The 22348-nt window shown below is 40.2% G+C and overlaps 1 protein-coding gene and 1 long non-coding RNA gene across 4 annotated transcripts in view; one reads left to right on the top strand and one right to left on the bottom strand.

Annotated features, from left to right (window-relative positions):
* LOC130166357 (axin-2-like) overlaps positions 1-22348 on the top strand; it is an 82778-nt gene that overhangs the window by 39236 nt on the left and 21194 nt on the right. For all 3 annotated transcript variants that reach the window (XM_056371917.1, XM_056371914.1, XM_056371916.1), the window contains one exon: positions 9834-9893. The gene's annotated coding sequence lies outside the window, so the exon portion shown is untranslated. The remainder of the gene's footprint in view (positions 1-9833; positions 9894-22348) is intronic.
* On the bottom strand, positions 140-10527 carry LOC130166358 (uncharacterized). Its single transcript, XR_008827136.1, has 3 exons — positions 10203-10527; positions 3990-4301; positions 140-2620 (listed from the first exon to the last, which is right to left on the bottom strand). It is a non-coding gene; the product is annotated as an uncharacterized LOC130166358 (long non-coding RNA).

The following is a 22348-nucleotide window of genomic DNA, read 5'->3' as shown; positions in this document are numbered from 1 at the left end:
CTCAAATTCACACTAGGCTACATCTAGGAAGGTTACAGTATCACCACATTACAGTACATAAACAAGTGCGTGTGTGTGTGTGTGTGTGTGTGTGTGTGTGCATGTGGAGATGCAAACCAGAAACACAGAACCACATATATCTTATTTACTTATTTATTTATATTTTTTTTAAATGGCAATCCAAGACACGAAAGGCTGATTATCCACACTGAGATATAAGCCTGTGAATGAAAGAGTTCAATAATCCCAGATGGAAGTTGAGCTGAAGCATCTCCACTGAAGATTTCCCATTAGAAATAATCTTAGTCCAGGATTAGCCACAATTAAAACTGTTTTGATGTTCCCACACGTACACACAAGTAGTGTTTCCATAGCTGGGATCGCTTATACAGCTGAAGCAGCTGCATAAAAATAAGATGAAAGACTGAAGACTTACATAGCAGACATCTTGCATCTCCGCTTTTATTTGTATGCAGCTTCAAAAACTTTGAAAATGTTCAATGGTTTCAAGTCAGTTGCTCTTAGAAATGTAATAAATGTGATGTATAGTTGTAAAAATAGCTAAATCGTATTTTTTTTTAAGTCCCATGTTCGGTTTTCATCCATTCCTGCATTTAACCTGATACTTATAGAGAAAGCTCTTTTTCATTTTACTGTCACTTTTATTTGTTGGTTATTAGACGTTTTGACTAAAGAATTCTGGTTGGATGACACTGCACTCAGTCCGTCTTATCAGAATATCTTTAGCTTATGTACAGAGATGAATGTAAAAGCATCATATATAAACATAATAACTCTGTCGTGGTACCTTTCTTGAACATGAGTCCGGACCGGTATTCAACAAGTCCTTCAGATAAAGTGACAAAAAAAACACTGTTGACCCCTCCGCTGTGATCTGACCCCCGTATTGGCAGGACGACATCATCCGTCAGTATGGCTTCCAAAACCGAGGAAAAATAAACCTGTTTTTGAATTGAACACCACCGTGGTCAGGGTTTGGTTAGGTTTAGGCACAAAAACGACTTGGTTAGGGAACGATTGTGGTCATGGTTTTAAAGAAACCAAAGTTGACTGCTGGTAGGAAAGAGGAAGCAAAATAGTGATCTCCCATGTCATAGTCCAGTGTGTTGTTTACCCATTCAACCTACGCCAACTTCCTCCCTCTGTAGACTTTGTGACTCTATAACAACATTACATCCTTTTTTAGTGTCATCACATCTACGGCCACTAGAGGTTTTTCTTTTTCATTTGAACATAAACATAGAGTATGTTTTTGGGGGGTATTTGCTGCAATGAATAATGCTATCATTTGGCTTGGGAGGACAGTCTTCTGCCAAATGACTTCAAGCCATTGTTTTACAAGACCTTTCTCCAGTTAAATGTATAATGAAGGACAAAAGATTTCATTGGAAAAGTCATCACCAGCTTTAAAGGTGAAACCACTGAGCTTGTGCACAAATGCAAAGGTCATTACTCCTCTAGGCAATAATTTGTGCTCTGAACCACATGCAGATGTGATCTGAAAAAGCAGCAACATCTTTTCTTCTTTAGGAAAATGAATTGGTTTCATTTTTCTCTTAATACAAAAAGTGATAAGTTATGGTTTTATGGGAGTTGATCTGCTGGAATTGTTTCACAAACAGATATGAAAGTGGTATTAAAAAAAAAAGTCAAACTCGTCCTTTAAGGAACTTGTACCCTCAGGTTTGTATGTTAAGATGTACGCCAACAAAACTAAAAAGTCCAAAGCCTCTTTTTGGCCATTAGGTTTAACACAATGGTGAATTCAGGCTGGTTTAATTGTTTTAAACAACGGCAAACATTTTGCCAGCCACAGCTAAGCTGTGTCTGTAATTACTAAAACAACAAATTATACCAGAGAAAGTGGGCATGGGCTGGGTGGGTGACTGGGTGGTTGGATGTGTTTACTCTGCTTCTTCCAGACAGGTAGACAGAAACAATGTGTGTTATGGTTGTAATGTCAACGGCATCCTTGTTGGTATTCTTGTTCTCTTTTTCAATTTACAAATCAGCAGACGGAGAGGATTGTTTTGCATTCTTGAGTGTGTCTACAACACAGCAGAAACACTGGCCGCTAAATGTTGCTACTGGTGGAAATTCAGGTAGAAATACTTGACTTAGCTGATATTAAACAGGAGCACAGGTAAATATAAACCCGATCCCACGGATGTGGGGAATCAGACATGAAAACAAGCATCAGCATGACAATTGATCATCCCAGTGTAGTGTGACTGTGGAGACAACTGATGGAACAAAGTCCCAACATAAATCTCATCCGCATGTTTTTCACCTAGTTTAACAGTGTTTTCCAATTCACCCACTCTGAAAAGTGCATTAAATTCACCACTGAAAATATTATAGGCGCTGCTATGTTGGGACTGTCAGTTTCAGACATGCTGCCTGTTCTCCTCGGCCCCCTCCCACAATCCAAAGACATGCAGGTTAGGTTATCTGGTGACTCTTAATTGTCTGTGAGTGTGAATGGTTGTTTGTCACTATATGTCAGCCTAGTGATTGACTGATGACTGGCGACCTGTCTCAGGGTGTACTCTGCCCTCGCCCAATATGAGCTGGGATTGGCTCCAGCCCCTTTGCGACCCTAAAAGGATGAGAGCTATGGTTAATGAATGGATGAATTAACCTCTGAAAATATGTCTTAATTCCTTCCCACACATTAACAGCTGATTGTCTCTAATCCCGAACTCAAATAACCTCTGATGATGTCAGTATGACATCATCAAGGGTTATTTTCATGACTTGGCAAAGCTCTTTGTATAAAGACATTATACAACCCTTTCATTAATCAGGAACTCTACCGTCCACACTGTGGAAAACCGCCACAGGCAGTGTAGTACTCTGTACTGCTACTACTGTAGTGTAGTGCAGTACTTATTACTGGTAAACTTATTCTGTTGTGTATACATTTTGCAATTAAGTAAAAGTAGAAAGTAGCTACTCTCAACTATCCTGTGAGTAGGAATTAGTTTTATTGTGCTGTTCTGAAGGGAAAAGAACCAGAACAATTGTGGATGTGATCGTTGCCATGCAGTTCTAACAGATGTTTGAGGTGCAGCACAACAAGTGCTAACCCTAATCATTCTGTTCCTCACTGAGAAAATCTCCCTTCAGCTGAGCAGTTTCCACTTGTTCACCTCTACTTCTGGAAATCCAGCATTATCTGTCTTGTTAAAATCTAATGTAGTGCAGTAAAAAAAAATACTTTTGTAAAATCTCCCTCAAGTAAAAGCAACATGACTGACTTTTAAACTCTCTCAGAAATGTACTAATACAGTAAATTTCCACTAGGGGGCCTGAATCTGAGGCAAGGGCCCTAATAGCTGATTTAAAATGCTTTTTGTGGTCCTCCAGAGTATCTGACACTCACACTGCTCTGCTCGTGGCTGAAATATACCAAGCTGTTAAAATAATCTCTCAGAAACATGATTTATTTGTATTATATGAGACAAAGTGGAAAAAGGAAAAATACATTTTGAACTCACTCTGCCTTCTAGTGTATATCTATGTACTGTTATAATAGATTATGGATGAGCATGAAAACAAAAGGATGCGTTGTATCTGACAATTTATCAGTAAATTAACGTGTGTATGTCTTTGACTTACTAATTATTATGCGAAGATGTTGCTCACAGATAGAATATTAGTGTTGTAACTCCTGTTGGACTTTGAACTGCCTTTCTCTGCAGTGAGAGTTGAAGAGGGTGACAAAACTGTTGTCCTATATCCAGGGCTGTGCACTGAGTCAACTTTACAAGCCACATGATTGTTTTATCAGGAGCCATCACCAGCCTGCAGTAGCTCAAAAGCTCGTCTTGTCTGGATCTCCCTCATTCCTTCTGTTTCTATACATGACTGTGTATATTTGGCTTATCTAGAGGGCATATTTCTTTCAGCCACGAGCACACACAGAGACACACACACTCTCCATTCATGCCTCGTGTCACTGTTACCATTCTGCCGTCCGCCCTCACTCTTGACCCGTCGACCCTCCGCTCGGTGTCTGGCAGCGTCGGGGTCTGATGCCGGTGACATCACCCGTCACAATGAGTCCACTGCCACCTCCGGCTCTACTGTCCATTGTCCTCCCGACAGCGAGCGGCCTTGTTCTAGAGGAGGACGGTGCTGGCACGGCACGCTCCCTCTGTAAATGATGAAAGAGAGCGAGAGAGTCGTTCTGAAAGCGCGGGCCTTGTTTGGCCGGCCGCGCTGGACGCTGAGCCGATCGGAAGGCGCCTTTCTCCCCTGACAGTAACTTCTGTGATCTGTGGAGATAAAACAGTAGAAAGAATGTGTTTGATGTCTAGATTTGAATAAATACCCTGATGTTAATCGTTTTACAGTGTTAATCACATTTGGTGATAACACAGCTCCTTGTGTGTGTCTGTGTGTGTGTGCCAACATGAGCACATCTATTCTGTGAGCGTAAATGTGAGTCAGAGATTGTATACATGAGTGCGGTTGTTAGTATGTGAGGATTTATTGCTCTAACATTGAGCTTGGAAGAAACATTTGTGGTCCCGACATTCAAGGAAAAAAAAGAGAAAAGCTGAGTCTCCTCACTCTCCTCTGCAGGCTTTAAAATTTTTATGACACTCTCATGTTTGTTTTTTCTTAATGATGTGGGTCTGTTTTGATTAACAGAAAGGCCCATGATTAAATCTTCACATGTAGCGGCTTAACAACATGCAATTAAGGACCTCCATATAGAGCGGAGGCCAGAAATACTTTGATAAGTCCACGTTTAAGACATGAAACATGACAGGTCCAGCGCGGCGTGTCTCTGCCATTATTCACCAGTGATTGAATTTACTGTCTGAGTCATCCTAACCTGTTGTTTTTGACACATATGAGACATACATGGGGATGAACAGATCAGTGGAGATAGTATGCGTTTCCTGGAATTCCACAGGGATCCACATCTGGAATGGATTCTTTTTTTTTTTACTGTGTTATGAAAGCTCCGGCTGCTGAGCTGAACGCTGAAATGAACAGCAGCAGCTCAGATGTTGTGGTTTTACCCCAACGCTCCATGTCAGGTAGCCTGGAGAGCAGCTTCAAGGTGGTAAACTTGTACTCGTCTGGCTACGAGATTACTCTAAACAAGTCTGATAAACTATAGTGAAAAGAATATTTTTAGCCTCAGCTGAGCGTTCTTTAAAGCAGATGTCTTGTCCGTCTCCCACAATCTGTTCTATTATACGTTGATGTTTTATATATTTGTTCTGATGTGCCTGTTTGATCATCCGTCATACCTTTACTTGCTGGGACAGTTCAGGGTCTTTTGTGATGTAAATTCCACATCCTATGGCCCGCGTCCTTTTGAAGGATGGGAGAAGTTCAGACAGACCTCGATGGAGAATTTTCTCAGGAATTCACCATAGGTGTCAGAGAGACAAAGCCTGCCCCCCTCTCTTGTCAAAAAAAAAGAAGATTCTTACTTTCTGCCACACCATATGGAGAATTGTCCCAATTTCTCTTCCTTTATATCAAATGCAACGTGTTTCAACTCAAACCTTTTGTAGCATATACCACATGCGATTTGGGCTCTTGTGTGGCGACGCAAACTTTGCGACTTTTTGATATCTCGGTGAGTGCTGTCTGACAAGTTTCTGTCACTCACACTTTTTCCCTTTTCTCTCTCCACCAGCAAGCATATTTTCTACCCCATCGATTGATTAGCATACATCAAGCCCCTGTCGTCATGGCAAAACTTCATTTGAATCTTCAGTTCTTTCCCCGTGTCTTTCAACCAGCAGCTGTCAGCCACATCAACACTAGACGCGCTCTGTGCCAGACAAAGTTAAATTGAAGCACACTCTAACACTATATATAGATAAAATGTCACTTCTTTCAAGAGACAAGGCACCTTCGAAGTCGTCAATACAGAGCGCTTTATCACGGGCAAAATAACTTTGAAACTGGAAAAGAGAGTAAAGATGAAACGATTATTCTCTCTTCCCACTTTGTGCTTGAAAGAGGGAAAAAGCGAGATTATTCTAAAGTGGGTAGAAGCATTTAAGGGGCTTGCTTTTTGATCTGCCTGTCCGTCAACGAAAACGAAGAGCACCTCCTGATGCTTCTGATCGTTAGGTGTCCTCAAAGTGTCTCAAAGTCTCTTTGTTATCGCTGAGTGCGTCGATTAAAGGGAGGAATATCATTTATTCATTTTCCGTTGAGCGAAAGAAAGAAAGGATTCAAGAGCTTAGCATTCATTTTCGTCAAACTCTCGAGGTGTGGTGATGAAGTCAGCTTTCTTTTGAGAGACGAGCAGAGTCGAGGTAAAAAGATGTGGAGTGAAAGTTTTTGCTCTGCAAATTTTGAAAGGCCTCACTGATCTTCCAGATAAAATAAATGGTGTTCAGACTTTATTAAACTTTTCTTTTAATGGCGCGCCTGCAGGACGCCACTTCTGAGAAGAATTCTGTATAACAAGGTGTTACTGATGGTTGACGCTAATACATAAACATATGCACAGCACCGCACACACGTACACACACATCTCGCCCTTTCTATTACATCTGTTTATATCTGTTTACACACACACACACACACACACTCAGGCTCATTTAGACTGAGGTTATATAGAAAGCTTAAGTATATATTTATTGGGATATGTCACATTGATTTTAGGGATGTGAGCACACAAAGCACGCCAGAATCAACACACTCTCTATGCGTCTGGTTCCTCTTTTCACCAGAGGACAATGCCATATTCATCTTCGCTCCATTTTCCAAACGCGGTATCTGATTCTTTAACATGCCTCTCAGTGTGGAAGTCCCTTCCATTCCTTCTGTTTCAGGCTTTTTTTTTTCTCTCTCTCTCTCTTTTTTCAAATATTCAATCCTGTTGCGAGGTGCCTCTTAGAAGTTGAAAAGTTCTTTTCAAGCCCGAAGTTTTTGCCGTCTTCACTTTTCAACTGGCAAGATGAATATCGGTGGGACAAAGCATAGAAAGGAAAAGCTTTTGACAAGACTTCTGAAGGCCCAGGAGCTCGTCCTGTCTCTCCCTTTTGCAGTTTTCCCGTAACTGGCTTTCTCGTGTGGCTGCTAAAAAGACACCGTATCAAATGCAAACTGAGAAGTCACAGTCTTTCAAGATCAGTGGGGCCCTTGTGGAGATGCTGCTCTGCTTAGGTTTTTCACAACTTTTGAAAAATGAGAAATTGGTGCATTCTCTCTTGTGTTATCAGAGCTGCTGACAGTAAGTTCATGTTCTGTATATGCAGAAAGACGATGCCACGAATACATGACCCGGAGCAAAGTCGAGTTTTAAGGTGTAACTTGTCAGACTTTATCTTAAACAGTATTGTGATTTATATGTCACGTCTTTTATCAGGAACAATACATTGCTGTCAGGAAATCACAGAGATGGCGCTTACATTTGAAAGTTAAGCAGACCTCTCTCATTCATAAAAATCTGAAATGTGTGAAATGCTGAAGGCAATTAAACAGCACAAAGGCCCGAACGGTTTATTTTTGTCTCATTTAGGCGTGAGTTGCTCTTTGTAGCTTGTGCTGTCTGGACAATCTGTGTTGGATATTTGAAGTCTAAACAGTCAGTGTTTTGTGTTCACCAAGGTTGGGGGGCCAGTGGTTTAACACTTTCAAGAACCACTTTGTGGGGCGGCCTCAAGAAAGCCTGAAATAGCTGAAACTAGACCTCAGTGCAAATAATCACCCTGGGCCTCTGTAAACCATCATGTTTATGCATTGTAAATTGTGAAAAGGAATGCTTTAACATTGTGTGGCATATGTATTTCAAGGCTTTGAACGTTGGATGGTATCCGAATTTCACCCACACAACCACAGGCTTTTGCTCTCGCCTTTTGACTGAAATATCATTCAGATTCCAAAGAGACTAAAAAAAAAAAAAGAAAAGCAACCTTTTTTGAGGCTGCCTAAAGAATGTGTCTGAAACCATTCCCAAGCTGTTTCCATGCATTTAGCTATCACTGCTGCAGGGTCAAAAACCTTCCACCAACTTCTCACTATTCTGAGTTCTGCTTTGGTGACCATGCATTTTTGAAATTACACAACAGGCTTTGAAAGGTCTGCCTGAGTCTTGGCTTCAAAAATGTTCTAAATCCATAGAAGACATATTATAATCCTTCAGTCCTCCACTAAAACTGGACATACAAGGTAACGACAGAGCTCTTAAACACACAGCCGGATATATTTAGATGTTGCGTCAACCTCTCCTCCACCTTTGAACAAGTTGGCAGGGTTGCAGTCGCCACACCGGTTATCTCTTTCCCTACACTGTTATTCACTTCATTTGCAACACACCTCCTCCTTTGATCTGTTGTTACAAAACCTCTTCTCACAACCTGTTTACCCACAGAGTCCTCAGAAAGACCGGGAACACACTGAGTGATGTCATGACACATGCAAACAGAGTCACACCCACCCCTAGCATCCTCATAATGCTTATAATACTTACAGTAGGTATGTCACAGACACAAATAAACAGACATAGGTGTCAAAGAGTTGTTGGTTGTAACGTCTCTCCTCAGGCGTACTGCACTGTTCAGCCAAGTTGAAGTTCAGCTCAGTAATGTCTCCATGTTGAAACAGATAAACATTTCAAAGTGACTCCCAAAGGCCCATGTATCATAACCAGATGAGGGATAAGGGTAATATTTGATACAGTTTATCAAATTAAAGTCAAGCAAAAAATTTGAATCCTTGTCACAGCTGTTGTTAAGTTTCTATTTTAAGCAGAAAGTGGAAGCTAGCTAGCCTAGCTTGGTAATGTTAACACTGCTTCCTACCAGATGATATATGTTGTTCATGTTGTCATCAGCAGCTCTCACACACTCAGTGTCATGTTCGTCCACCGTTAGGCTAAACAAACAAGTGTTGGCTGTCTTTTTTTCATGGGTCCAGTTGTGATGGCTAATGACCCGACTGTCAAAACTCAGAAATGAGTATCCTGTAACCTCAGTGTGGAGTCAGAGTAATGTAGAAATGCTCAAATCCCAGATGAGACTCAGCGTCAGCTAACAACTCAGCTGGTCAACTGTGTGAAACCAGCTCATGCGCTCTCAGAGCTATAAAGGATAGGTCATCCATTATGGTGGCACCATGGAAAGCACCGCTCTGGATCATCCGTGTTTGTACTTGATGAGGAAATCATTGTGTTTCAAAAACAGGAAGTGATATTCTCAGAAGAAGGGGCAGTACGAACAAGGCTCACAGACAATAACTGTCAACATGACAGGTTCAACAGGCGTGTGAAGCTCTTAAAACTCTGCAGTCATGCTTCAGCGGCAGCCTTGATCTCCACATTTGCACGCGCACGCACACACACACACACACACACACTATAGCGTCCCACATCTTGCGAATGTATGCGCTTACACACACCCAGGTAAAATCTACTCTTCTTTGTGAAGCAGAAGTGTGATTTATATCAGGCAGAAAAGCAAGTAGGGTGACATTTTGAAAATATGGAGGAAACATGATAAGTTATGTCTTTGGAATGCTTTGACAAGAATGTGCAAGAATTTTGAACTCTCATCTCGTCTGTGTAGCTGCTGAACCCTGGTTGCAATAGCTTGTGCATTCCTGTTCATTTGACAACATGCAGCTAGTATTTTCATCTGTGCCATATCACAGATGATCCCACAGCCACACCGGGTTACACAGCCAGCTACAAATGAGTGTCAGTGCGGGAACAACCTGTGTTGGCTTGAGTAAATGATACAACTTGCAAAAAGTTAGGAAAGATAAGAGGATGTGGAATTTGTTTTTGTTTACTTGGAAATAATTCAGCGTTTGTGTTTGTTTCTCAGAGGTGTCAGCTGATGTTTTGGCGGAAACACTGTGAGAATACAGCTCATGTGCAGCAATGGGTAAGTACATGTTTATGCCTTTTAAAGTACACTGCACGGTTTGGTGTTTGGGCTGAGTTTGCAGTGGCTGGATTGAAATATTAGGGTTAAGCTTATCCTGGCTTTCAAGCAGTTTATCTGTATTATAATTTCCTTGAAAAGTTTATTTTTGAGATGTGATCAAGCACATTGTATTTATACATGTCATCAAATAAGTATCCTTTTCCCTATCCCACCTCTCACTTAATAGCGCTTAATTATTTAAGGAGGTATTTGTTAGTTTTACTATTGCTACATAGCTAGCGTTAGCATTAAGAGCTGTTTACTTACCAGTCTAGAAGAAACGTTGTGAGTACAGCATCAAACTTCATTCCTTTACTCAGCAAGAGTTGTCTCCAGCGGCGGAAAGCAGCACCAATGTTTACTCTTGTCTATATCATGTCTTATGTCGTACTTGAGTTAGCATGCTAATGAGCTAGCCCTGGTCACTTCTAGAGAGCGACTCACTGCAGCCTCCAATCTGCCGTGAAGATGTAGCGCTGCTCAGAGGGCGTATTATAACCTCTTGTATTATAAAGACAACAATGGCCAAAGTGCTTGTCAAGCTACAATCACCACCACCCACTTCAAGAAATCACATTCAGCTGCAGAGAAAACCTACAGCCTTTAAACCCTCAAGTTTGGTAATATAATCCTTACAGGGGCACAGTGGTAAGATGGCAAGAATAGAGGAGACAGAGACACGGGGGATGACATGCAGCATAGGTCCTTAGCCAGGCTTGAACAAGGGATGTTGCAATTACATAGACAGCATCTTAAACCCCAAGACTCCCCAAAATAGTCATTGGATTGTAATACACAGCAAAAATAATTAATACTATTCTCAAACACTCAATTTGAGAGAAGCTTATATATTGAATCATGGAGAATTACATTGTCACTCTCATCAGTTTATTTCAACTTAGTTCTTACATTCATAGTTTTGGTCGACATTTCTATTGTTTATAACATCATCATAGCAAGTTCATTGCTGAGTTCTGGGGACATGGTGACATCTACAGCTGCAGCAGAGGAGATCCTTTGTTCCCACTGCCATCAGGCTACACAACACCTCAGCCAGAGAGAGTGGACTCATTTAGTTACTGTTTATTTATTATTAACTGTTATTATCGACAATGAGCTAATGGACACATGAATTTCTCCTAGGGGATAAATAAAGTATCTATCTATCCATCCATCCATCCATCCATCCACCCCGAAAAAAGAAGTTAGACAAGGCAGAAAAACACTAGCAGTCAGATGGTTAGCCAAAATTTGTTTTGGTAGAAAGAAAGAACAGAAAACGTTGAATAATTGACCAAACTTGTCTAATATAAATATCAAAGGAACAGCAACTGGAAACTATTTTGATAATCACTTCATTCTTCAACCAAAAATGCCAAAAACTGGCTCGTTCCAGCTTCTCATGTGGCAATTTTATACAATATTTTGTCATCTCTGATAGTAAATGAAAAGTCTTTGAGTTTGGGATTGTTGGTCAGATAAAACAAACCATTCGCAGATGTCACTGTGGGTTCTGGAAAATTATATTGAGCTTGTTTCAATACTTTTTGACATTTAATAGAATAAACAATTTGTTAATCAAGGTAATAATTGGCAGATTACTTGATAAAAAAAAAAAATCTCCACGTAAAGTAGTTTATATAATCTGGCTAAAATTAGGGCTTTTTTATAAACTGTTTGACTCATATTTCTTGACTCGTCGGACTTTGTGCTGTTGATTGAACTAATGGAACTGCTGGATATAAGATTCATGTTGTAATAAACCAGAATCATCCTTTAAAGTGTAGGATAAACATGGAATTTGGAAATGGAAACTGTGCAGGGACCCTGATTAAATGGGTGCAACACACACACATGCACACCATTAGTCCCCAGAGCTCCAGCTGCCCAAGGCTCAAAAGTCACGTTGTCCCAGTGTGATTGAAGGTCCAGCTGGTAGACCAGCCCTTTTGATCCCTTTCTCTTTTATGAGAAAGACAAACAGCTCCTCATCGTCACCCACAGTGGAGTGATTGATACACACGCATTGTGATCGCGGTTAGGCAAACACATGCATGCACACATTTACATGATGATGACAGACACACCCACGCGCACATACGCACACACACGCTGGCATTTTCTTAATGGATGTCCTCCTTCCAACTGTAATCACTCTGCTAATGAACCTGTTTGAACTCTGAATGAAATCCAGAACAACAGAGAACAAAAGGTGGGGAGAGAGATACAGTTAAAACCAAGCAGTGTGTGAACATGGCTGCAGAGTTTCATTTTGGCCCTCTGCTTTATCCTTATATATACATTACAATAGTTTGAGTTTACTGGTACTAATGGTTACTGGTAATTGATTTAAAGTGTATTTACTTTATTGATTTGGGGTCAAAGCCCTTCTAGTTTTCTCTTTAAGAAACAGATTCCACCATAACACTAAATTGACTATGAATATCATGATATTTGATGGTTTAGTTGATACTTGGGAGCTGAAAACTAGAGAGCCAAGGGTTTTATTTGTAATAACATCAAACTTAAACATGCTAATAAGTGTTACTATTTTGCAATGGTACAGTCAAGAACCAAGAAATGTTGCACTGCAGAATCACCCTGGCCACTGTCCATCAAATGTTTGTCCCGTTCAATGAAGATGACACAGTTTAAGCTCGTCACTGAGCCGGGCTCTTTTTTATCCAGCTTTGGAAAGTTGTCTATATCCTTCATGTTCAAAATTTCCAGTCCAAAAACCCAGGAACACAATTTTCTTTCTTTTAGCTGGAAGAGCTGTGGCATGATTATAGAAATCCTCAGTCGCTTCCATTCAGCGTGCTGCACATCTGCCTCCAAGTTTTGTCATGGTTGTTGTGTCTGGCTGGTGACAAGCAGCTCTTGTTGTGACTGTTTCACTTCCTAGTCTTATTTATTTTGAATGTTACTCATGTGTTTAGCCCTGAAAAACTAAAACTGAGCTTTGTTATGTATTTTAATGTTAAAGGAATTTCCATGTAAGAGAGCAATAAATCATTGCTACAACAACCATACATCCATCTTAACAAGTCATTTTGTCTATACCTCCTACCGTATTGCTTATATTTTGCCTTTATTATAATAGTGACAGTGAGAGAGAGACAGGAAAGTCAGGTGAGAGAGGTGATGACATGCAGCGAAGGGCCCGGGCTGGATTTAAACCCAGCCCGCTGCAGTAAAGACTCACCCTGAATGGTTCGCACTCCACCAGGTGAGCTACTGGGCACCCCTATAGTTTTTCTTTTGAGTCCTAAAATTTTGTTTTCCTAAATCAAGTGAGTAACTTAACAACAGGTTTAGATTATTAAAACCGATTTGACTGCACTGACATCTGGAGATGTACATAGATATTTAAAGGGCAGTGTGCTTAAATTAAACTGAACATATTTTTACAAACATAACATGGGTGAAAATAGTCACACAGCAACTAACACAGTTATTTACATTTGTATGGATCACCCAATGGCGCCATTAAAAAACAGAATGGTTTAAATAGTTGCAATGTGCTGTTTAATAAGCATCATATGATGGGTGGTGCTCTGAATGTCTGCCACTGTCAGGCGCTCATTAAATGCCATAGCAGAAAGTCTTTAGAAAGTCAGGCAAGTTTGTGGAATGAGCAACAAAGGCCACATAGTGAGGAGTTTGACTCCAGTGTGTATCAAAATTTGGTACTTACTTATTTTTAAATTTATTTGACTTATCTTGGTTTTTTAGGGGGTTTTTGTTTTTATTATTAAATTCAGTTTTCACAGTTTCGTTAGGTTTAGGAAAATATCATGGCTTGGGTTAAAATAGACCCTTTGTCAACATTAACCACGTGTTAAGAAAAAGCCTTTCTACCAGAACTTCTCCCATGTGACTCATTGAAGTGGTCCAGGAAAGTAATTAGCCATATTGGCTATCCATCCCCGGTGCTGATAGCATTGTTGGCTGCACACACCTGGGAGCAAATAGCATCTGCCTTAAAAAGAAATGCCTATTGGAGATGAAGTGTGCAGCAGCTGGTTCCTGGATGTTTCAGTCATCAGAAATCTCTGTAATCAGTGTGCATCCTTTAAGTCGACATTTCATTTCATTTATAAACTTACAAATCTTATGCTCAGAAACATAAGGCACTGCTCACAACCTACCAGTCAAGTCATTATTTAAAAAATCATAAGTGGGAAAATAGACTTGAACACATTACATGGCTTGTGTAGACATTTGCATTGGTTGAAAATAAAACATCTCTTATGAAAGACATGAGGCTGAAATTATGGATAAACAGAGTTAATAGCAATAATTATAGTATTAAGTATTGTTCATTTTTTGTCTGCCACAAGTAAAAGAAGTGAAAGCCATTTTAACACTTTGACTGCATGATCAAACTTTTTCCTCACTTTAAGACAAATCAGCCTTGAGGGCTAAATAAGTTGTTAAGATTATTTTCAGCACACTGCTACAAGTGAAACATTTATATGTATCTGGAGCAGTTGATCTTCATATAAACAAAGTTTTAGTTTAATATAACTGTTTATCTTATTGGGACTGAATAACTCAACCGAATGCATAACCAGGACAATCATACTGTGATTTGCTAGCTAATCCAAAATGCATGTTTGAAGTGGGGTTTTCCAGTGACTGGCTTTTTTAGGTTGTTCACTGCACCTCTGTCCCCCTTTGACAAACGGAGGGAACAATAGAGGGACAACAGAGAGGCTATAATAAAGAGGAGGGGAGGAAGGGAATGTGCAGGCGGATCTACACTTCCTGGGTTTCTGTTGCCCCAGAGGCCATTTTCAGGGCCTCCTTACACGGGACTCATCCATACATGGAATTTGCATGAAACTGACTTTGATGGGATCTCCCTGCAGCTAAAGCGCTGGGACACAACTTGCATTCATATTCACAACTGGGCACTGCACGGCACATGAGAAAGAGCTTCCGCTCAGAAAAGGGTGTCATCTTTCTCATTTTTGCACCAAAGGGCGTCAGGATGTCTGGGTTAGTTTTTAAGACGGCTAGTTTGTAATGATAATCTATGGAGAGTGTGACAACAAAGAAGAGACGCACACATATACCTAATGTGCTGTAAATGGTTATTTCACAGTGGAAATATAGAGAGAGTGGGAGCACAAGAAGGAGGGTGAGAGGATGGACAGGATGAAGGACACATGCAGACACAAACAGACTACAAATAAAGATGGAAAAAGATAAAGCGTTTGAAATCCACTAAGGCGTACAGACAGAGAAACAAAGGAAAATCGACAGAGATATGGGAGAGAGGAGAAGGACATATGAAGTAAAAAGGACGGAGATAGAAACAAAAAGATGAAATGAATGAATCCAGATACTGAGTGCTAGAGGTTACCCCCCCCACCACCACCACCACCACCCCTCACCACCCCTCCCTCTCTTTCTCTTACGGTAATCCCTCCAGTAGCAGTGAGCTGTTAGGCTCCTCCATAAATCAGCGTTTGTATGAAATACCAGCGGGAGCCAAAGGTCAAAGGAGAAAATTAGCAGCTGTCTTTTCCTCTCCTTTCATGTTAGCCGCAGGGCTAATCGCCAAGTGCGCCATCAGCCTCATTTCCACTTTAAAACAAACTCCCCGACAAGCTGGGGAGGAGCTGTTTGCCCACTCTTACATTTTATGGCACCGGATTTTATTCTGAGAGGGAGGAGGGGGAGGGGGAGGGAGAGTGATAGGCAGGTGGTGGTGGTGGGGGGGGCTCCTACATGTATTCTCCCCTTGCTTTCTCTCACCCCTCTCTTTGTGCACTCCTTCCCTCTATCATCTTCAGGTGTGGGAGGGCAAACAGTGGAGCATGCTCCTCTCACACTGCTTTGTTGACACATTTCAGCAGCGCTGGAGGAGCGGTGATGATTGGCGGCCTTTCCTTCTGCTCAACTCCAAGGTGGTGCTACTCGTTAATACGAGGCCTGGTGAACTATGTTGACCTTTTCACTCCCACAGTCTTTGTTATTCTCCCACCCTACTGTTAGGACTTCCCAGTAGTTGAAGTACTTGCATCTTTTGACTAGACGTGGCATTATTGGTTTTTGTGGTGTTTCCAAATGTGCTACTGAACAGTGACATTTATTCATTCATTTTTGAATTAGGACTGAAAACTATTTTCTCTTTTTCTCTTGCGCTGTCCTTCCCATATTCGTTTTTTTTTTGATTGATTGATTTTTGTTTCTTTACAGGTGTTGGACAAAATAATGGACATAGATGTACAATACAATCCCTTATTTTGCGTTCAGCTCGATAAAGGACATGAGGTCGTGTCCCTGATGTGAATGATAAATAAACTTTGATCTGAATGATCACAAATTGTAAACTTACTTTGAGAACGAAGCTACATTTTATAGTCTAGCATTGAGATAATGATTTAAAGTTGTGAAGAAACACCCTTGAGTATAACTTTCCATATGCAAACACAGTGCATCATTGTTTATGTTGGGTGACACACCACATCTGGTAGATAGTTTCCCATGTTTTCACTATACTGTTGCACGATGAGGTGCTTAATTCCCCGAGTGATGTGTTTCCATGCATCATTTTTCTTATTCAACTCCCTGAAAGCTCAGACTTGTGAAGTCACTGACCACGATGATCATTTTTTTGCTCCTTTTTGTTCAAAGTAAAGTATTCACGTAGTTAGTATTGAGTAAAAAAACAAAACAATGTGCTTCTGTTTCACTTGCGCTATGGATTGTCACCAAGTTGTCACTGGATTCACATCACACTTTCAAATCTTTGACCAATTGTGTGTTGCATGTTGCAAGTTTTCTGAGCCTCAGTTCACAGGAAATGGAGTCCTGTCACATCTCTAATGTTTGAGTCCATATGCATGAACAGGTGATTACTGCAACCTCTCTCGTCAATGCAACTTTACAGAGATGTTTGAGGCCATAGATTGTAATATTTTTGTGAAGTTGTGTTACCATATAAACATGTACTGTAGTGTGGGATCAACAGTTTACAGAATAATGCGGTCCAAAGCAAAAGCACAAACTACAGCATCCAAAAAAGGTCAAATAGAGCTAAGTCATCACCTCTGACATATGCTTAGCAAAAGCTGAACATTATTGGCTTCACAAATGTAACATTTGTTATAAGGCTTATACAGGTGTTTCCATTACTGTTCCACCCCCCAGTATCATTGTGTCTGTGCCTGTGTCTCTTCTCCCTTTCCTGATGTTCTCTTCACTTGTTTTTTGGCATCACATGTAAATTCTGATCCCAGATTCACTGTTGTTAAAACAGACATACATAGACATAATGCAGGAATGAAGAAGGATATTTCCTCTTTCTCTCGTCTCATCTATCTTTCTTGTCTTTCCTTTGTCTTCCTCTCTTTTCTTTGATCCTCCTTCCCTTCTCCTCTCTTTCTCCATCTTTCGCCGTACATCTCTCTTTGCTTGCTCGACACCGTCTCTCCATCTTTTTTTCTCTCACTGTGGGAAAGTTTTCCCTATCGTTTGTCAGTGCAGTCAGTGAGGTGCAGAGCAGCAGTGCTTTGTTGCCATGTTCCTCTTTGCCTATCTGCTGTGCAGTGTGTTTTGAAACTCACCCTCCCTCTGCACACCTGCTGAGTAGCTGCGTGACACTGGGAAACATCCCACAATAGGGTCAAAACACTTTTATCTTAGTTTTAGTTATGGATTTAGAAACTCTCTCAGGAATAAACGAACAATATGCAGCTGGCCAGAGCTGAGGTCCTGGATGATTGCTCTCTTTTGCTGTATCCAAAACTTCCTTTATTCACAGTAGGTGGGTTTAACTTTTCATCTTGTAAAAATATCATAACCTCAAAGAATAAAGTCAAGGACTGTAATCATACAGTGACTATTTTGAACCTCTTTGTCCCACTCACAAGAGCAAGAGCGGACACACATATGGGTTTAGGACTTCATAAAAGCAAACAGAAATAGTTTAGCATGCTCATAATGTACTGTATGTGCACTTGAGCACTTATGTGCACATTACAGTAACATATGCACACACCCTTCAGAGAAACTGTAGCCCTAGCTATAGTTGCAGGGGTTTTTTTGGGGTTTGTTTCATTGCTTCTACTACTGTTTGTTTTTCACTGAAACATTAAATTCCACAATTTTTTGAAATTTTGAAAACAGGAAGTTTTTCTTCTTACATTTTGTGTATACCCACGAGTCATTGTGGCTTCTGACCGAAAACAACAGAATGCTACAAATTAAGCTTTGAGAGCGCTTTGCTTTGAAATGGGACTGTCAGGCGTTAGGCACAGCCTGAGAAGCGCATGACTCACACCAAAACCATGAGAGTCTGCATGAGTACTCATTAACGTCCTCGCAAAATGAAGCAATCTTGTCGTTGTTGTTGTGTTCTTTTGAATTTGCTGTTAGGTCTGTTAAGGTAACTCAAGGTTTACTACACAGACTACATTCGTAAAACACTGCAAAAAGTCATCATCCAAGCACATGCTATTTCATGCATATTAGCCCACACACAAACATTCAGCAACAGTATGAAGAAAAAATTAGGGAGAGTGTATGTGTAATGTGTATGAACCAGCATGTTTATGTAAATGAACTATATTTTAACTAATCAATACGAGAGCTGCTCCCAAATCTAATCAATTAGGAGCTGGCGGAGCAGGCCGTACACATGTTGTAACATTTAGGGTAAATAAACACAGCCGCCATCACCACACATGATGGGCAGGTAATCAGCTCATGTGCCAAAACATCCAGCTGACAGCTTTAATTATTATGGATTTTTATGACTAGCACATTTGTTCCCCCTTGTTTCAGTGAGGTAATTTGCATCTGTATGTGCATGACAATCAGAGACTCTTGTTTATACATTTCTCAGGTCTGATACACTATTTATTTTTATTTTTTCAAATTTTATTTATTTTTTTTTATGTCAAAGAACTGCTGAACTTTCAGAAACCAAAACTCTTGCCCAGTAAAATTAAAATTACAGGCTTCAGCGGATGTAATTATTTGGAAAAATTAGGGAATTGATGCCTTGCTTAAGGGCTCAACAGCAGTTGCCGGGGGATAGAAGATTATTACTCATTCTTTTGTTTCCTGCTTTATCAGCTGTTGAAAACAGGTGGTGTAGAAAATACCAAGAACAATTCTTTATCTTCAGAACAGTTTCAGTTTGCAGTGTTGGTGTGTTGTCCATAGTGGAGGATTCTGCACCACATGATTTATGTCCACTGCCAACATTCAGTGCCAATGCAGGAAGCAGTGTGCTCCTTAAAAAAAAAAAAAACGGTTGTAGTGGTGAATGAGTGTAGAGCAAGCCTGACTTTCATACAGGAGATTAGAATTCACCTCCTGTGAAAGACCTGCAAAATATGTTTGTTTTTATAACTGCAGCCACTATCTTTTTCTAACCTTGTGTTTAAGTTGCCTAACGCAAACCATTCCTTAACCACACATACTTTATTTGTCATAACAATGATCTTGAGGTCCAAACCTTAAAGGTCCCATATTGTATAAAGTGAAATGTCCATGTTTTTTTTTTTTTATTATAAAGTAGGTCTAGTTTCTGTAATGCTGTGAAAGTATCAAAGTGCTCAGTCCCCAGAGAAATACACACAGCCTGTATTCAGAAACTTAGCCTTAAAACGAGCTGTCAGGACTTCTGTAACTTTGTGATGTCACAAAAAAGCAGTTACCACCCTCATTTATTCTGCAAGCCCAGCCCACCTGGAGCCATTGTCCAGCCTTGCAGAAATTGGTTTCTCTGAGTGTTTACCTGAAATCTGCATATATTTTTATTCAGTCACTCAGAAAACATTTAGAGCCTCTTCTGATTGGCTCACAGACCTGTTGTTATTAGAGCTCCAGAGAGAAGCCTGAGAGAGGAGATGTAACTACAGATAAAACTACATTGAGATGGTTTTTGGTACTTAAAACCACAAATATATCTTCTTATGGATATCAAAACTTAAACCGTAAAAGTATAAAATATGGGACCTTTAACTTTACCATCATGTGCAGATATTGTATAAAGTGGGAATTGTAAAAAAAAAAAAAATCTTCGAAATGGACTTAAAAAACGTTGTCACAGACTGTAATCTAGGGTTTTGCAGAATCAAAATTCTTGTGTCGTCATAACCCAGAACACACAATTTAACATCAGAAATACATTAACGACTCTAACGTTAGCTAGATGTTAAATTTTGGTTGGAAATCGGGTTGACATCAAAACCCAATGCTGGCTAATTGACATTTTGACGTTTAACAGACATTGGGTTTCGCTCACGACTAGAAGCTGGTATTCTATATGTCAAGTCACGTCTGAGACGTTTGGATGATGTTGGATTTTGGTGACTTGACATTACAACTTAAAACCAACAAAATAGCAACATCAGCTGTCACCAGTATTCTATGTAAAATTGACGTTGGCATTACACATTGTCCTGACATTGAACTTTGGTCACCCACAACCTACATTCCACCAAATATGTCTAATGGTGTTGGTACCCAGCCACATGCAGTTTTGTACAGATTTAATATTGTAACTGTTGCGTTTATAATCGATAAACCAACAACTTTTTCCCTTATAAACTGATAGTTGCTTAAATTTACATATAAAAGTGTCACTCATCTGTTCACTTATAAAGCTGACACAAACTGTTAATTGGCATTCCACTTTATTTTGCCAGTGTAGCTGCCATTGAATGGTCGTCCACTTACTTCAAAGTTGAGGTCCTTTTTCATGTGGGGTTTGCATTTTTTTGTCCCGCCTTTGGTAGTTATGCTCACCTCTAATCCCGTGATTGTGAGTTTTTTTTGTTGTGCCCTGTGAAACACTTTGTGGCAAACAGTAGGAAGCAGCCCGAGGTGTGCAAGGCTGTATGATTGGAAATGGGCCTTTTAAGTGACAATAAAAGTAAATTCCATGCATCAGTACAAACAGGTGATGAAATACTTGTCGGGTTAATGCTAACCACACAGTGAACTGTTTAGCTTTTGCACAGAATCTGACACTGTGTGTGGACACAGCAGTCACCCACATTTTTCTGTTGGAGCATGTTAGAACTGGCAGGGTGTGGATATGTTGATATCACAAGGGCTGGTTGTAAAGACTGTATTTCAAACAATGAACCATTGTCATGTCTGCCTGTTGGTTTTATGGTGGCTCTTGCTGCTGACTTCTCCAGAAGTTAACAGTTGAACACTGGAACATTTGATCAATAGGGCCAATTCGTTTCCCTTATCAGTGCATGGATTTGCTGTCAGGCTGAGCCTCAGCCAGTTAGCCGTTGTCAGTTTAAACCACTGGTCTGTAACAAGTGTTGTTCAGCCTCTAATAGGCCTGACTGTTGCTTCATATCAAGCATTTTTCTACATCATTTGTCTGATCTTCATTAAGGATGGCTAACTGAGCTCAAAGTGAACACTCACACATTTCTCTCGCTTTCACAATCACAATGAGAATCACTTGATTTGTTGAGCATGATAAATTGACAAACATAATTAATAAACATGAAATTGTTTCAGTGGAATTACTGCAGCAACGAATGACACAGTTACACAGAGAATTCAGTGTGGGAGGACAATGCACATTAACGTATGTAGAGTGTTCTAACAATAGTCTTAACACTATAGATAGAATGTAATTTTTAATATGAAATTTACCAATGGTATATTTACTATGGCAGTCATGCAATGATGCAATGCAGTGCGCAAAGGTTGTTTTCTGTCAGCTGTTACAGATTGTCTTGCAGCTTAGAAAGACTGAATAACAGACGGACAAACAGACACACACTCTGTCTGTCTGTACGGACTGGCTTGGCAAACATTTGCTCACATCAGATAGGGTTTCAGTTACCACAAAGGTTTGCCAAGCCAAAACGGATTAGGCCAAGCATCACTGGCATTGTTTCTATACATTATTAAACTTTTAAGCCACCGAAAAACAGGATTGTAAGAAAAAAGAGGCAGAGTGGGAAGAGAAAGTAATTATTCATCTTCAGTGGTCACACGCACCCCCACACCTTCTTTAGCAAATCCCTTTCTCAAGTTTCAAAAGATGACCATTTAATTTTACTTATTTTTATTTTTTTATTTTAACCTTGTTGAAAACCTAACTTGATTGTTGTCACCGTTGATTTATTTAGACTTTCCCCAAAGTTGAAATTAAAGTTTATTTTCTCAAATTGGGCCTTTTAAAAGGAATGGTCTTAATAAGCCATAACAAGCGGATGAATGGCTGGCTTCTCAAACTTTAAGGGTGTTATGCACCATGTCCGACTTCAAAGCCCGTCTTAACTCCACACTTTAATTGTATCTTCTTCAAGCCTGTCTGCCTGACCGCCATCTGATTCTGCTGACAACTGCACTCCTCTCTCTTCTTCATGCTCATCCGTCTATCTCTCTATTCCTCCCTCTCCGTCTTTCTA

This window comes from Seriola aureovittata, chromosome 3 (assembly GCF_021018895.1).
Source record: "Seriola aureovittata isolate HTS-2021-v1 ecotype China chromosome 3, ASM2101889v1, whole genome shotgun sequence".
Taxonomy (NCBI): Eukaryota; Metazoa; Chordata; class Actinopteri; order Carangiformes; family Carangidae; genus Seriola; species Seriola aureovittata.
This window is presented reverse-complemented; position numbering and strand designations above follow the sequence as displayed.